Consider the following 18514-nt stretch of genomic DNA (forward strand, 5'->3'; position numbering starts at 1 on the left):
TTTTAGAAAAAACATTTAACTTATTCTCCTCTGAGACTAAGAGGATTGAATGATTTTCCTAAGGTAACATGTCTTGTTCTGTGCAGAAGCAGAATATGTACCAGATGTTTGTCCAGTTCTCTTTTCAAGACTCTACAGCTTCCTGTAGCAACCACATCTGAGGTTTGACACCTCAGTCAAGGCAACAAAGAGAGTGTTTGAACATGTCAGAAGGGAAGAGAAGAAACAAGCAGAACTGATGGCTACAGAGCCAGCAAGGGTCAGCTAGCTTGTTTGTTCACCTTAGCTGCTGTTCTCATCCTGAGTTTGGCTGAAGCCACACTTCTGATGGAGACAGTCATATTAATCACTCATTCATGGACACAACCTAAGACTTGTGGCCACAATATGATCACCTAGATCTGAAGGAAAGCTTCTTGGGCGATATTGGTCTCTAGTTGTTGGTTGAATTAGGATCTTTAATGCTTTTGGGATATGTATATAGTGAGGCAAATTGTACTTTGGTCCTGAAAGACAATTGGCTTGGTCTAAAAGGAACTAAACACATAAATGCTTTATTCATAACACTGGAAAGTACAAGCCACAAAACTCCACAGTTAGCATTTTCCTTCTGTGGAAAACGAACCAACAGACTTCACAAATGTGGCTTGAAGTCTGAACAGAGGGCTGGGTGGGAAGGGGAGGCAGCAAGTGGAATGAAGGGAGAAGCCAGTCTGCTATTTTGTGGAGGAAGTCAAACCACAGGACAACTTTTCAGTAGCCCTGCAACAGCTGGAGATGACGTGATAATAGATATTTCCCTCATTTCTCCTCTAAAAGTCATGACGGTTGACTACTATTGATTGTCAAGATGGAGGTTGGGATGAAGCTCTTGCCCAAATTCCTTCCCTCTACATACTCAAGAATGAAAAATACTAGCAATGTTCATGATTAAAATAGTCTCATCAATGACACTACTTTCTGACAAATGTATGTAAAATGGCACATATTCCCCTCCTCACTTTTTATCTCCACTTTTCATGGGGGAACAATCCTGGAATGGAAACTTTCAGCCTCTCTCTTGTTTACTTTTCCCCAAAAGAAGGAGCTAATATGATTGGTGATACCCTACTGTTATTTTAGGTCTGCACTTCCCAAAGGAGGGATAGCTGGGCCTCAACAGCAAAAATAAAACAATCAATAACAAAATCCAACCAGAGAACTTGTATGCGTGCATATGAGCATAACCAATGGACACGGAATTGGGGGGTGGTGGCGGCACTGGGGGCAGGTGCTGAAGGATGAGGCAGCTAGGGAGAGTCAATGGGGGGAAAGGGAGACTTATATAATACTTTAAACAATAAAGAATTAAAACAAAATCCAAATCCCACCTTTTCCCTGTCTCTTATGCTGCCTCCCTCGTGAATCAGTAAAATATGCCAACATCTCTTTCTTCCATGCCCTTCCCAGCCCAGGTCAAGCCCCCCTCCTCTTCCTCTCACTCTCCAGAAGCCCTCTGCAGGGAGATGAGCTACCCACCGGGAACTGGATGGGGAAGCCGTGAAAGAGGGGGTCCCCCACTTCAAGGAAATCTTAGGAAAGCCATTGTAGTCTCAAATTCAGTCTATGCCCTTCTGTCCAACTACTGCCAAATGGCCTACCCTTGCTATTATTTTGATTCCCATTGGGTCACGTGCCATCCTCTGGAGAGAATTGCCTTGCATTTAATCCCCCAGAGGAAGAATTCCTACTTTCTCAGGCACTTTTGCACCCAGTGACTGGATGTGTATTTCCTGGCATTTACTTTGATAAAAACAGGACATACTTTAATATTTCTAAGTGCACTGATGCATTCATTGAACATGTAATATATGAAAGGCAGAATCACCAAGTTGTAATTCTAAAAATATTCTATTTTTAAGCATGTCATCTTGGTATCCTATGTTCCTAAAACACAAGTCTCACGTCATTTAAGTAAATGGATATTCCAGAACATTAGAACTGTGGGTAGTGGTAAGAAAAAGAAAGGAAAAGAAGAAACCACAGAGGAAGCAAGACTGCACACTGCACGCAAACATGTGTGAACATAAGCACCATATATAAGGCTGACTAGTGTTCAAACAGCTTTCTGAGCTTTTTGGACAAAGGTGCTACCTAAAATATAAATGAAATAGATTTTTTCCCCACATTCCTCATACTCTTTTTCCAGTCTTGGTCACAAAACGTGACCAAGGGCTTCAGGTTACTGTTCAACCAACATTATATTACAGGAGACCGCAAAAACAAATTCTCTTGATAACGTGGGGGCTGATCTACTGGTGCCTCCTGAGACCACTTTGTTTTTCCATCAGTTCTTATGCCTGACCACTTGGGGAGTGAAACCCCTGCATTTTTGGGAGAGGAACATGAAGACTTGTCTGCCAGGCTACAAAAAACGGCCTCATTCAGGGAAGTGAGTTGAAGCATAAGTTACATTATTCCAGGACCCACAGTTGTAGTCATGGTAATGGAAATTCCTTACTGTTTGAAAACGAAACGGAACTCCTCTAACTTAAATTGTAGAAGGTTGTAGGAATTCTACATTGGTGAGGCTAACAGATTTTTGCAACTCTGCTCATATACATCACCTGTCACCTGTTCTGTGGCTGTGTGTCTGTCTGGCTCAGCACTGAGTCCCTAGCACCTGGCAGGGAGGTCTGGCAGGTAGCAGTCACTCAATTCTACTTGTTGAATGAAGGCATACACAATTTACTTACAAATGACTCACGCTGAGTGGGAAAGTGATATGTGGAAAAGGTGAGGAATTTATGGCCTGAAGGAGGAAAAGGGGCTATGGGCCAAAGGGGTGAGTGCAGGAGCTGGCTTTCTCTGAGGGCACCACGGCTTGCCATCTTGTCTCCAGGCCTTACATGTATATTATGTACTTTTTGGGTCATCAGCACCACCCTTACATTCTCAAGCAAAGAGAGAAATTGTTTTTAAATCTTTGAAAAAAAGAACAGACAGGATGGCTTGGAAAATTTCAACAAACAAAAATCAGAAAGAAAATATTCAGCAACAGAAAATATTAAAAGTATTGGCTTGGTCTTTGGTTTCTCAGTGAAATTCCAGGAAGCATTTTGAGGCACCTTGCCCTTCCTGAAAACTCAAGAGGGCCTCCACCGATTCTCTCCTTCTGGTATTCATGCTCTCCTGTAGCACATCTTGGGTAACCTTGGACTTCATGGGAAAGGGAGATGTATGGATGTTTCAATATGGGCTTCTCACATAACACAAACATCTCCACTTCTTCTAACACGTTCTTGGTTAACTCTATGTTCATAGTCAACATTTATTTCAGCTTTCTACAGTGAGATATCTTAAAACCTCTGGGCTAGTTGGCCCTTCCTGAAATGTATCTGGTTCCACATTGGGAAGGATAGCCATGATTGAACCAACTGTATTATCATAGTTTATTGAATATTCCCCTCCATTCTCATTCATGTTCAGAAACATTTGTAATACTTTAAATTAAAGGTGCTTGATCCTGGTTATTTATTTTACGCACAGTTTGCCTGTATTTTTGTACCATTACTACACTGATTGGATTTTTGTGCTTTTCTACTATGTTTTGATATACAACCAGAAGGCTACTTTCTTCTACTCCTTCTCTTTCTTTACATTCTCCTCCCCCCCTCCTCCTCCTCCTCCTCCTCATTATTATTATTATTATTATTATTATTATTATTATTTTGTTTCAAAAGTACTATTTATTCTTCCTGATTAAAAATAAATTAAAAGGAAAGTATGAAGAAATTCTAGAGCACATAGGAGTCTGTAGATGTTAATTAAGAACATAGGTAATTTCCTTATTTTCCCTCACTCAAAATTAGTGCTTTTTTTTCCCCCCCCTGCTTCTACTCCTCTTTCTTCTTTCCTCTGCTTTCATCTCTCTTCCTCTGTTCTCTACTTATAGTATCAAATTTGCATTTCCTATTTATTAATTTACTGGTGATCTGATGGATATTTCTGATTTCTTATTTCAGATTATTTATAATATCTTAATTTTTTATTTTAAAGATTTTACAACTTGAGGATTAGCATGTAAAATGTATATAGTACACTAGTGTTAAGTGCACAGCTTGATGAAATTTAGAGGTAGATCCATGTAACTACCACAAAGATCACGAATCCATAAGGTTGGCTCATGCCTCTTCCCAGACTATTCCCATTTCTATCTCAAATTAACCACCATCCTTACTTCATCACCATATGTCAGTTTGCTTGTTCTTCAACTTTGTATAAATGGAATGACATTGTTAGCACTCTTGTGTCTGGTTCTTTTGCTTAACATTATGTATGTGAGGTTCATCCATGTTTTATGGGGACCAGTAATTTATTGTTGTATAGTATTATGATGTAATATTAAAGCACACTTTACTTATCCATTCTTATTAAAGGGACAGCTATATTCCTTTTTTTGTTTTTTGTTTTTGTTTTTAATCATTGCCTAGGGATATCTTTCCATTGATTTTTAGGGAGAGTGGAAAAGAGAAGGAAAGACAGAGATAAGCATTGATGTGAGAAAAACACATTGATTGGTTGCCTCCTACATGAGCCCTGACCAGGGCCTGGATCAGGGAGGAGCCTACAACTGAAGTATGTGCCCTTGACTGGAATTGAATCTGGGACCTTTTGGTTTTCAAGCCAATGCTCCAACCACTGAGCCAAACCAGCTAGGACCAGCTATATTCTTAAATAACACTTTGATAAAGTTTGTTACCTAAACACATTGACTAAGATCTTTACACAAAATTAAAACAAAATGTTTTCTAGTTTTTTTCCCCATCATTTTTCAAATCTAGCCAACTTAGCAAATTTGGACAATCCTTTGCAGGAAATGATCACAGAATTGGACCTACGCATGTATTTTCTCACTTGTGAGATATCTTTTTCTCTTTTTATTATGATGACCTTGAGATATCAAGGCTCAAATATACTTTCTCAGAGTCCCACACACAGCCAGGGAAAAGGTGTGGTGAACAGAGAGACTTTAAAAAGTTGGTTTGAATGTTTTCAACATTTATTAATTAATTATATTTCAGGTAACATTCTTCTATTGCATAAAGAGTTTATGTGATGTAGAATCTTTGAAATGAAGGGACCTATGCAAATTTTAAGACAGTAAGCAATTCATGATTATTTCTCATAGTCACTTGAGACCAATAGAAAGGAGGCCAAAGGTTTGACAGCCTGCAAAACAGGTTTGCTGACAGCAGAAATGGGCAGACGTTGCCTTATTTTCTTTGGAAGCCATTTGTCACTGTCAGACACACACACAGTGGCCTCTCTTTTAGCACTGTTCAAACAAGAATACAGTTTGCATCCTGACATTTCCCTGAAAACAGCAAGTTTCATTTTTCATCACAGTAATTTTCAAGCTTTACATCCACTGTTGTAAAGGTGAGCTGAGTTTTTTAAGAGTGGTATTGTTGAGCAATGCTATTTCCTCATGAAAACTCATAATTTGACTTTTAAAACTCATATCCCTTCACATCTGTTTGCTATCTCAATAAAACATGACAATTATTTATTTTTGTATTATACACTTATTGGGTTCAGGGTTCAATTTCATTCTTTAAATAATCCTGTTAGATTCACATATATAACTGTGGGTCAATAATTCTTAAACTATTCATGCATCTCTCTAATTATAAAAGGAAATAAAAAATTTAATATGTGAGTCAAAGGTAAAATTAAGACCCTTTTTAAAGAATAATCATCTACAATTTAGCTTTAAATAGAAATTACTGTTAAGCCGTGATAGAACTGTAGTCTTGCTATGACTGAGAATAAAGTTGCTTTTCACATGAGATAGGAAAGTATAGATAGTATTAGAAGAATGGTAAGAAAAAAGTTAATATATAATTGTATATACCTCATCCATCTTCTGTTCCCTTAAATTAATTTCTAAAACTATAAAAGATTTGTAAAATTAAAATATCCTTATTATTATGCAAGAAATGCATGCAGACTGTAGAATTTATAGAAGATATACATAATTCTACAACAGAAAAAAATGTAAAGAAATGTAAAAATAGTTACAGCAATCACAATTTTTGTCTCAGTATTTTTATGATACCTAGGTGATATTTCAGGGATTGACAAACCCTGGTTTATGGGCAAAATTCAGTCAGTTGACTATTTTGTAAATAAGTTTTGCTTGGAACACAGTCACACCAGTATGTTTACAGATTATCTATGGCTGCTTTGACACTGCACCGCAGAGTTGAGGAATTTAGACAGAGATCAAAAACTTGCAAAGCCTAAAATATTTATCTGGTTTTTACACAAAAAAATTTCTGACTCCAGGTCTAGTTCAGCCAGTAAAAATCTGAAGAAGCACTCCTGAACATTTGCCTGTGTCTTACTTCACGGAACTTATTAATTATGAAAGACAAGACATAGATTTGAAGTAAAAAAAAAAAATGACTAGTGCCAAAGAAGGCACAAAATGCTTTAGGATTTCAGTGGGGACATTGGAGAAGGCTTTACAGAGAAGGCTAAGTTTGAGCTTAGTTTGAGAGATGGGTAGGATCTGACTATGCCAAAATGTCTATGGAATAATCCTATTCAAAGGAATGGTGGCAAGAAAAGCTGGGACATGGAGAAACACTGTGCATGTGTAAGGAACTCGAAAAAGACCAACTGGATTAGAATCAGGGGGTATGTAAGAGTGGGATGCGGTATGCCTTTGGAATGATGGGGCTGAGGGTTTGAATGCAAACCCAGATAATGTTTCATGTGATAGGCTTAAAGTGGATTGAAGGAAAACATGGTCAGTGTGGAAGTTAAAGGTATATCCCCAAATTCTTTGATATTTCCTTCAAGAGGTGAAGCAGGATTCCTTCTTGAGTGTGGACTGAACTGGACTTGGTGAGTCACTTCTAAAGAATAAAGTAAGGTGAGATTGATAATGTGGGACTTTCAAGACTAGGAAATAAAAGGCAGCATGAATTTCTTTTTTGCTCTCTTATGAATCACTTGCTCTGGGGGATGACAGGTGCTCAGTCTTGAGGATACTCAAGCAGATCTATCGAGAGGCCTAGGTATCAAAAAATCCCATCTTCCTGATAACAGTCAGCAAGAAACTGAGTTCTTCTGAGAGGGAGCCATCTGTAAGCAGATCCTCCTGCTCCAGCTGAGCTTCAGATGATGATGGCTGCAGCCGACAGCCTGATAGCAACTCTGAAGGGTGGTCTTCACCATCACTAAGAGGGCTCCTGTGTGTGGGATTGAAGACCAGTTGGCCACAGAAACAACTCTTTCATTCAGATACTCTTTGTTTATTTATTTTTTAAATACTTTTATTGATTTCAGAGAGGAAGGGAGAGGGAGAGAGAGATAGAAACATCAATGATGAGAGAGAATCATTGATCAACTGCCTCCTGCATGTCCCCCACTGGTGATCGAGTCCACAACCCAGGCATGTGCCCTTGACTGGAATCGAACCTGGGACACTTCAGTCTGCATGCCGACACTCTATCCACTGAGCCAAACATGCTAGAGCCAGATACTCTTTATTGATTAACTGTCTCACTTCCATTGTCACTCTCAGTGCTTCCTGAGATCACTTCCAAAATTAGTGACTTGTATTCAAAACCTTGTGTCAGGGTCTGCTTTTGGGGAAACCCAAATTTCTTGAGTAATGAAGGTCTAAACTAGAGAAGTATTACAAGGAAAGAGAAGAAAACACACACACACACACACACACACACACACACACACACACACACATACGATTTTGTAACACTGGTTATGAGGAATCCATATCAGTGATCTTCAAGATAAAGCATCATTTAAATGCCCTAAACATCTAAGCTTAGAATCTGAAGTCCTAAGGGGTAAAGTGACAAGTCTAGGGTCTGAAGGAAAATTAGCAGCAAGTGTAAATCCAGCACCTGGGTTTTCAGGACTGTTTCCTGTCCTCCACATTGTAGAGTTTATTTCTACAAAGCCCTCCCAAGCTGCAGGTGGAAACTTGATACATGGAAGCTGAGAAGTCCAAGAACCTATACTTACAAAATAACAGGGCTTTGTTAGTTGACTGCAGGCCAAAGTTGTCATTGGCTTTGTTTGAGAATCTAAATATACCTTTGTTTACAAGTTTAAAGGAAAGTGATTCAAAAGCCTTTAGGACTCGCTCCCTTAATTATCTCAATTTTAGTATTCGAAAGTAGAAATACAATGAATGAAAAGCATTTTGTTCATATGTGAAGGTATTACAAAACAGAGCACATGCATTCATCTATTCATTCATTGAATGTGATGATCAGGCACTGTGCTAGGAATCCAAATAAGAAGAGATTCTTGTTTCTCCAAGCTCAAGAAGAGGGATTTCTTATAAAGTGAGGAATGCTAAAATAGTGCTACTTCTGGGCAGATGGCACTAAAAAGAACACGAGAGAACACACATATATACACACACACACCCATATACATCATGATTTCCTTCTTAACCAATTTATGCTGTGGGTCATCCATGGCATGTTTTATGGTCTTTAAAATATAAGACTTTCTCTTGTAGTTTTTTCCAAAATAATAAGAAAGAAAAATTCTTAATGATCAATTTTTTAAACTTTGTTTTTATTGTTGACACTATTACAAATGTCCCCGTTTCCCCCCTCTTTGCTCTTCTGTCTGCCTACCTCCCTGTTGTCTTTGTCCATGCAGATAGGTTTTTTGGCTAATCTCTGCCTTCTTTCATCCAGTCCCCCCGACTCTCCTCCCTTCTGACAGCTGTTAGCCTAGTCCATATATCCATGCCTTTGGTTCTGTTTTGTTTGTTAACTTACTTTGTTCATTAGATTCCTTATAGATGTTAGATCATACAATATTACAATATTTGTCTTCTCTGATGGTTTATTTTACTCAGCATAATAATCTCTAGGTCCATCCATGCTATCACAAAATGTAAGCATTATTTCTTTTTTATGGCCATGTAGTATTCCATTGTGAAAATAGACCACAGCTTTTTTATCCACTCATCTGCTGATGGGCACTTGGCCTGATTCCAGATCTTATCTATTGAAAATAAACATTGCTTACAAATATAGGGTGCATATATATATTTTTCTGATTGATGTTTTATGATTCTTAGGATATATTCCCAGAAGTGGGATTGATGGATCAAAAAGCCATTTTATTTTTAGTTTTTTGAGCTTGACTTTTAAAGTTTTAAAGCAGCCCTAGCTGGTTTGGCTCAGTGGATAGAGCGTTGACCTGTGGACTGAGGGTCATGAGTTTGATTCCATTTAGGGGCACATGCCTATGTTGTGGGCTCGACTCACAGTAGGGGGTGTGCAGAAGGCAGTCGCTCAATGATTCTCTCTCATCATTGATGTTTCTCTTTCTCCCTTCCTCTCTGAAATTAATAAAAAGATATATTTTTTAAAAAAGTTTTAAAGCAAAGATATTGAATGGTTATGTGTAAAGTATAAAGCTTACTTCATAGAAAGGTACCTGTCTATGTGGCAATATCGGAGAGACTTGGGTACACCACACTGACCTAAAATATCTCATCACTTGCTTGACACTGCACAAACATCCAGCATTAGGGATGGAATTCCACTGGGTCAGGAGGGCATGAGGTCTCCCAGATTCCCCTGCCCCCTTAAGTGCATGTGGTACTACATAGTATCATCCTTATTACCCATTCCTTGACAAGGGTTAAGTTACAGCTAGCTTTGAGTTGGTTTTAGAAGGACTGAATGAATAACAGGGGTGGCACAGGTAGTGATGGAGGGTGAGAGACTCATGCAGCACTGAAAGGGAATGCCAGAGGTTGTCAGAATCCAAACTCACCTACTTTACCTGAATCTGTTGGCCCTGACTGGCTACATCAAGGAGTTGAGGTTGATGGTTTATTTTTAATCTGATGTGGTCCAATCCATCTTTTAGCTAAACAGTTTTGTCATATAAGCTCAGGTCTCCTAAGACCCAATAGCAGTCTACTGTTTTGGTAGTTTGCATAGGTGTTACCTGTTCAACTGATCATCTCTTGGGTAAAAAAGTTCCTTGCCCCTAGAGCCTACTTCTCACTACACTTAGAGCGAGGCATTATTTCTCTACCATTAATATTTGTGCATCCTTGTAGAATGATTTAGCTGGAGCGTTATTATTTTAGAACAGTTTTATAAAACTTTATTACTTTAGAGCAGTTTTAGGTTCACAGCAAATTTAGCAGAAGGTACAGAGATTCCCCATATATCCCATCCAAACACATGCATATACTCTCCTATTGTCACTATCCTGAACCCAAGTGGTACGGTTGCTACAACTGATTGATCTACATTGACACATCATCTTCTCCATATTTACTCATGGTGTTGTACATTCTTTGGGTTTGGACAAACTTATAACGACACGTATCCACCATCACAGTATCATACAGAGCAATTTCACTGCTCTAAAAATCCCCTGTACTCCATCTGTTCACTCCTCTCCTTCCCTCTGCCCCTTCTCCATCCTCTGGCAACCAATAAACTTTTAACTGTCTCTATAGTTTTGTCAGCTTAAAAGAGCACTGTAACTCAGTATGCTTGTTTCTTTGCTTTGACTTACAGGAAGCTCAGAGCAAAATATCATGTTGAAGCATATTCATTATTCTTGAGTTAGTTTTTAATTTATAGTCATTCTTTATCTTTCAAATATGCTTTATTAATTTTTAATCCCTATTTTAATGTCACTGTCATATGCCCACCTTTCATTGCAAAGTGTTTCTTTAAGATTCTAGGCATAAATAAAGAATGGATCAATAAATGAACTAACAAATCCCATAACAATGACCCATATGATCTGGGGATTATTATCACATTTTATTACTATTACCTGAAATTTTCACGTAGGTTAATAGAAATATTTTCAAAACATTTCTTTTTGAGCAATAAAAATGTTAATTCAAGTTTAAGATCCTTTTTATTTTATGCATATTTCTTACAATTGACAGTTTTGGGTAAATCAGGTCATTTTTTCCTTCGCATTATTATAAAGCCACTTTACTTTCTAAAACAGTCAAGCCTATTACACATATGTGGAAGACTGATAATACAAACTGCAAACTCAAATAACCTGTTTCCTGTAAGACTTAGAGACTGTTTTCAGTTGCATGGAACACAAAACTTAAATAATAGCAGCTTTATTTTTCCAGTTGCAGGAAAGCCAGAGCTGGGTGGTTCAGGGCTAGTGCAGGGTTTCTTGTATTATAAGCATCCAAGGCTCCCTCTTTCTTTATGTTTTGCACCCTAAGTTGGGGACTTTTGCCCTCAGTGTCACAGGATGTGCCCTTTGTTTTTAAGCATTGAGGCTGCATCCCAGGTGTGGAGAGGAGGAAGGAGCAATGGTAAAAATGTAACTGAGTTATCTGGAAAACAATACTTTCCTGGAAGCTCAACTGGCCTATTTCTGCTAAAGTCAAATTGGGCAGAACTGGGTCACATGGGCACTCCTAGATGTAATGAAAGGCTGAATATTTTCTACTAGGCACACTGTTTTACCAAATCTAATAAACTCTTTCTTTCTTCTTTCTTTCTTTCTTTCTTCTTTCTTCTTTCTTTCTTTCTTTCTTTCTTCTTTCTTTTCTTTCTTTCTTTCTTTCTTTCTTCTTCTTTCTTCTTTTTTTCTTTCTTTCTTTCTTTCTTTCTTTCTTTTCTTTCTTTCTTTCTTTCTTTCTTTCTTTCTTTCTTCTTTCTTTCTTCTTTCAACATATTTTATTGATTTTTTACAGAGAGGAAGGGAGAAGGATAGAGAGTTAGAAACATCAATGAGAGAAACATCGACCAGCTGCCTCCTGCACACACACTACTGGGCATGTACCTGCAACCAATGTACATGCCCTTGACCATAATCGAATCTGGGACCTTTCAGTCCGCAGGCAGACGCTCTATCCACTGAGCCAAACCGGTTTTGGCGAATCAACTATTTCTTAATAAGAAAGGGCGGAATGGGGGGGAAAGGATTGATATTGAGGAGATGTTTAGCAGTTTCTGTCACATTCGCCAACCTTTTTTTGCTTGCTGGGTAGATTTATGAATATAGAAGACATTCCTAGAAATCCAATAATACTTGAGGCACTTGTTATACTTTATTTAACTTTTAAAATAAAAATCTTATTTCAACAGTGTTTTAGAGAATTGAATAAGGTATTTGGTGAAGGGTCTTGTACAGAGTTTTCTTATAAAATGATTGGAGAGATGTCGACTTTGCACCATAAGAGCTCTTGAAAAATGATACCACTTTGCAGGTTATTTTTCTCCACTTTCCATTAGAAAATAAGCTTCTTACCCCCAAATGCACTAAATAAATATAAGCAGTAATTTTTGACACTACAGTTTCAGGCAAAGGCACACATTCATGTTCTTAATACCACAATCATTAGTCAAAGAACATCACATGGGTAAATTGGAACTGTGCGCCCTATTTAGTGAACTCACAAAGTTTTGCTTCATGCATTTAGGCTGAGTGCAGGATGAAGTGGCAGCAACTTCTACCAGCCTTGGGTCTCTTACGCATGTGTGCATTCACATACATACTGAAGTGCTTCCGTGTTCAGCCTGCATTTTGCCTTGTTTTTCTAAACTATGCATTTATTTTTAAGTGCCTTTTTGTGTGCAAGATAATCATTAACTTTCCAAATGTTAAAATATTGGTGAAGACCAAATACTATTAGAAACAATAAATAAATTCAATAAAGTCACAAGAGACAAGATCAATGTACAAAAATCCATCACATTCCTATATACAACAATGAAATTTCAGAAAAAAATGGGAAAAAGTATTCCCTTTGCAATTGCAACAAAAAGTATAAAATACCCAGGAATAAACTGAACAAAAGATCTGAAGGACCTATATAACAAGAACTATAAAGAATTATTTAAATAAATTAAAAAGACACAAAAAAATGGAAAGATACTTTGTGTTCATAGTTTGGAAGAGTCAACACAGTTAAAAATAGCCATATTACCCAAAATAATGTACATATTTAATGCAATCGACATAAACTCCAAACGGTATTTAAAAATACATATATAACAGAAAATCAGCAAACTTGTATGGGACCACAAAAGACCCAGAAGAGCTAAAGCAATCCTGAGAAAAAAGGACAAAGCTGGAAGTATCACACTCCCTGACTTCTTGTACCACAAAGTGACAATAATCAAAACACCATGGTATTGGCAGAAAAACAGACAAACAGACCAATGAAACATGTATCCAGGCAATGATTTTTGATAAAGAAGCCAAAATCATACAATGGAGAAAAGAAGTCTCTTCAAATAAATGGTGTTGCGAGAGCTGGAAACCCACATGCAAATGAATAAAATCAGACTGGTGTTTGTCTCCATACACAAAAGTTAACTCAAAATGAACCCAAGACTTCAATATAAGATCTGAAATACTAAATTACATAGAAGAAAACATAGGTGCTAAAGTTATGGACCTTGGTTTTAGGGAGAATTTTATGATGCCAAAGACAAGGGAATTAAGGGCAAAAATTAATAAAAGGGAAAATATCAAACTAAAAATATTCTGCACAGCAAAATAAACCACAAACAAAATAAAAAGGTAACCAACCCAATGGGAGGAGATATTTGCAAACAACAGCTTCCACAGGGGTTAATATACAACTCAACACCAAACAAACAAACAAACAAACAAACAAACATTGGACAGATGACTTGAACAGATACTTGTCCCAAGAATACATACTAATGGCCAACAAATATATGAAAAGATGCTCAATGTCTCTAGCTATTTGGGAAATGCAAACCAAAATGGCAATAAGATATCACCTCACACCTGTTAGAATGGCTATTATCAATAAAACATGTAATGACAAGAGTTGAAGAGGTTGTGGAGAAAAAGAAACCCTTATTTAATGCTGATGGGAATGTAAATTGGTACAAACCACTATGAAAAACAGTGTGGAGATTCCTCAAAAAATTAAGTCTATAGTTACCTTATAACCTAGCAATCCCTATTCTGGGTATCTACTGGGAAAATTTGAAAACATTTATTCATAAAAATTTATGCACCCTAATGTTCATTGCAGCACTATTTAAAGTGGCTAAGATATAGAAACAACTGAAATGTCCTTTGATAGAGGATCGGATAAAGAAGATTTGGTACATGTGTATAATAGGATACTAACTACTTAGCCATAAGAAATGATGAATACTGCCATCTGTGACAACATGGATGGATCTTGAGAATATATGCCAAGCATACTAAGTCGGTCAGAAAAAGTCAAGAGCTATCTGATTTCACTATATGTGGGATATAAAACTGAAAGCAACAAATGAACAAACAAGAAAAACAAATAAAAACTCATAGGCATAGACAATAGTATGGTGATTGTCAAAGGAAAGTGGGTGGGGGAGGGGGAAGTAGTAAAAAGTAATAGGACTCAAATATATGGTGACAAAGCATATTTGACTTTGGATGGTAAACACACAATATAATATACTGATGATGTATCATAAAATTATACACTTGAAATTTACATCATTTTATTAACCAGTCATCCCAATAAGTTGAATTTAAAAATTGGTGAAAGAAAATGTGCAAAAAAAGAAAAGAAAATGAGAGTAATAAATCTTTATTACTTTATACTTTATGTATAAACAAATTATTATCTTTATGTTTTTTATTACTTAGGTAAAGTTGTTTTATTTTTCAAGGGATATAGTTTTTTATTTGTAAATTTTTAAAACTTGGGTTAAAATGGAATGCATTATATTCCCCTACCCCTGATTGACATTAAAGAAACAATTTAAGAGTTAATAGCTTTTTAATTATGGACAGGTTTTCAAGAATAAATTACTGTTGTTAAGCAAGGGATAGTTTTACGCTATAAATCTTTGCAGACTTACATTGCACAGAGAATGGTGGGGAAAGAGATTGTTATATGTATTATCTTGTTTGATCACTTAAGCAGCCCTCTGGGAGACAGGCATACAAATCCATGATGAAGGGAAGAGGTGGGACTTTCTCTTCTCTCTGTGTAGCTTACATGGAACTATATTTCCCAGAATTCCCTTTCATGGTTCTAGGTTGTGTGAGACCTGAAGGCAGAAGAGAAGAAGCAAGCCTTGCATGATGGCTCATCTGGTGAGTGTAGACTCCTCCAGCTCCCACCATATCTTTCTTCAAATCCTGGGCTGTGAATGCAGCTCTGTGGTGAAGGTATCAGTTTCTTTTGAAGGTCACCTGTGTCATCAAGATTGGAGATGGTGAGAAGGGATGTGGGGATGTTGGTTCCAGTCTGTCCTGTGGGTTTCTTCTTCACATTCAGCTCTTCTTCCATGCTAACCTCAGTGACTTCAGGCCCACTACCAGATGCAGAAGCAATAGCCTTTCCAGCCTTCTCATGAGTTTCCATATTGCACAAGATCTAATCCTTGTAATAAATCCCTATTCCGTACGATTCATGGGAGCTAGTGGGAAAGTTCACTCACTGAGTGAACTCTGACAGATACAGAAGTCATCAGACTCAGAGAGAAGGTGTTCCTTACACTTGGCCATACAGCTCCTTAAGAGACTTGGGAGCAGTGAATAGAATTTATTCAAATCCTATCCTGTGTCAGGCCTTGGGCTTTTTGCTGGTAATGCACTTAATGTTTATAACAGGTATCATTATCATTTTATGGGTGAAGTAGCTCATTTTTTTTCCTTAGGATTAGTTCTATAAATATTAGTTCTATAAATTTTTGTTGGCTTTATGGCAGGCAGATGTCCAAACTTTATTTTTCATGGAGAATCTGTCTTTGTAAAAATTTTACTCTGCAGACAAATTTTCTTAGAGCCGTAAATACCAGAGTCTAAGCCAAAAACTTCAGGACCCTGTTGAGATTGGGAAAAGGCAACATTGACTTATTTTCACTTAAATTTGTCACTAGGAGGAAAATCAACAGGGATACTTTCCCTCTTGTTCCTTCTAAGAACTATGGCTGCAAATCCTTTGTATGCCCATTTATTCCACTAAAGTGAATGATAGCCTAAAGGTGTTTAAGATACATGGGTTACAAATGTCTACATTTCCTAGAATTCAGTGCAGTGTTCAATTCAGCAGACATCACTTTTATGGAAATAAAGTATACTCAAGCTTTGTATTTGAATATTAAGCATACCTTGTTATGAATCAGGCTTGCTGGTTGACCAGCTGGCTAATCATTTCTTTGTGTCCAGTCTTCCTCACGTCTCTTGCGACTCTAGGCTGGCATTCAAATGCCCGGTCCTGAGCATATTTTGCGAGAATACATTTGAATGCAATTACTAAGCCTCCTTTAGAAGTCTAGCAGTCCTGTCCATTATAATAATTGATAGTCTGGAAACTTGTTAGAGAGAAAGGAATTTAATCAAAGCTAAAAGTAATTTATAGAGTAAGTCCGACATACGCATACTTTCTCTAAGCTTCGGTTTGATTGGTTTTCATTTCTGGGATGTGTATTTGACATTTGAAACAATTTTGGTCAATAATGCTTTCATTGGAGGCTGAGAGTTCTTTGACCTGTATATAGAAAATAAGGGAGAGCGCCAAGAGAAATTTGGTGTTGGTAGTGACTGCTGAACTTTCAGGATCATTAAAATATACTGCTAACTGCATGAAATAAGCACATTTGACTCGGGTTTCTCCTTTGGGATGGCATTGGCCAGTTTCCCAGGAGAGAAACTTCTCCCTTTCCAAAGATTCTATCTTCAGTTGAAGAGACTACTTCACTTATTACTTGCTGCAGTAGATGCTATGGGTGTGGTCTGACGTTTGCTTACTGGAAACTCTGAGATTTTTCCTGAGCATTGCCTGAACTCAGGAGCATGTACACATGCAAGCTTAAATTCTGAGAAATTAATGCATCAGGTAGCAGTCCTTGGACAAGGATGGACAGGAACTGGTGGGTAAATATACAGCCATGAATTGTTTTTTATATAGTCTCCCATGGCTCCCCAGTGGGATTGAGGCCCATTAGACCACAGAATAAACTTTTTCATTAAAAAATCCTTTACTGGCTGCCTTCTCTTTTCTGACTCTCTTTCCTACATCCCTGATCACCTCTCAAATAATCTATGTATGTAAATCCTTGTCTTAGGATCTACTTTGGGGAAGCTCAAATCAAGATAGAGGCCTTCCCTGGCCAGCATGACTCAGTAGTTGAATGTTGATCTATGAACCAAGAGGTCACGATTCGATTCTGATACAAACCCTGGTTGTGGGTTCGATCCCCACACGAGGGGGTGCACGAGGCAGCCAATCAATGATTCTCTTTCATCATTGATGTTTATATCTCTTTCTCCCTTTACTTTCCTCTCTGAAATAAAATACACATGTAAAAGATAGAGGCCTTGATCTCTGATCTGCAGGGTGGCCTTGGCAGGCTCAACCTGACAAGGAAGGTCTCTTGTGCTGACCAGATGATTAGGGGAGTATTAGTGGGAGAACTGAGTCCCAAGGCCAGATTTTGCAGAGACAAGATAGAGACGGGAGTGGAGAATTGGGCAATGATCAGCAGGGGATGGACAAAGAAGAATAGAACTTAACAGCTGGGACAGAGGTTTAAAGGAGTCCACAGGACACTGGCCAGGAGATTGTTAGGCATTTCTTCTCTCTCCATATACTTGATGAAATACTTTATCCTTTTCTGTCTCTTTACCCATCTCCGTGAGCTGAGTTGACAAGCCTCAAGTGGCTAGCTCCAGCTCTACAAAATCCCACAAGGATTTTTACAGCACTCTTCACAATAATTGACAATAACTGCACCCAGATGCCCCGTGGGTTCCTCAAACCCAGCATTAAATTTATTTTCTCTCTGCAGTCCTCCATTTCCCCTTACCTCAAATGCCCTAGATATTTTCTATATTCAGGATTATTTTCTTTAATTAAAAGCAAGCTCTAAACTCCCAAGCTGTGTGCTGTTCCTGCTCCCATATTTTCTATGTCTGACTCCTCACTCAAACTACTTGCCTCTGTCCTCAGAAATCTTCCTGGACTCGTCTCCTCCCCATTACCTGCTTCATGTCCACAATCTCTCATTTCATTGTTTCAATAGTCTCACAACTCCTTTCATTCCCACCCCTCCCACCCCACGTGTCCTTCCTTCATTTTGAAACCAGAACAGGCTTCCTAAATGATGAATCTGTTCATGTCAATCTCACCCCTAAATCTTCAAGGCCCTCCATTACCTACAAATAAAAATTTTGATAATTGAGTTTGGCGTCTCAGGTTTTAGTGTTCCTGTTTCATTCCTTTTCATACCTTGTATGGATAGCTGTGTTCCTTGTGCTCCAGACCTGCATTGCCCAGTGTATTCCAAACAACGTGGATGCATTAAGGTGCTTCTCTGCAGAGGAGTTTCAGGGTAAGAAATTGGACGACACTGGCCATCCTGTTTCACTCTCGGATATTCAAAAGATGCACCAGCACAATCTAAACTCTGAAAAGTCCTGCAAGGAAAAAAAAATCCATTTAATTTTAATTCAGTGTTTCCCCACTTATTTGGCCATGGAA

Source organism: Pipistrellus kuhlii, unplaced genomic scaffold, assembly GCF_014108245.1.
Source record: "Pipistrellus kuhlii isolate mPipKuh1 unplaced genomic scaffold, mPipKuh1.p scaffold_m20_p_6, whole genome shotgun sequence".
Taxonomy (NCBI): Eukaryota; Metazoa; Chordata; class Mammalia; order Chiroptera; family Vespertilionidae; genus Pipistrellus; species Pipistrellus kuhlii.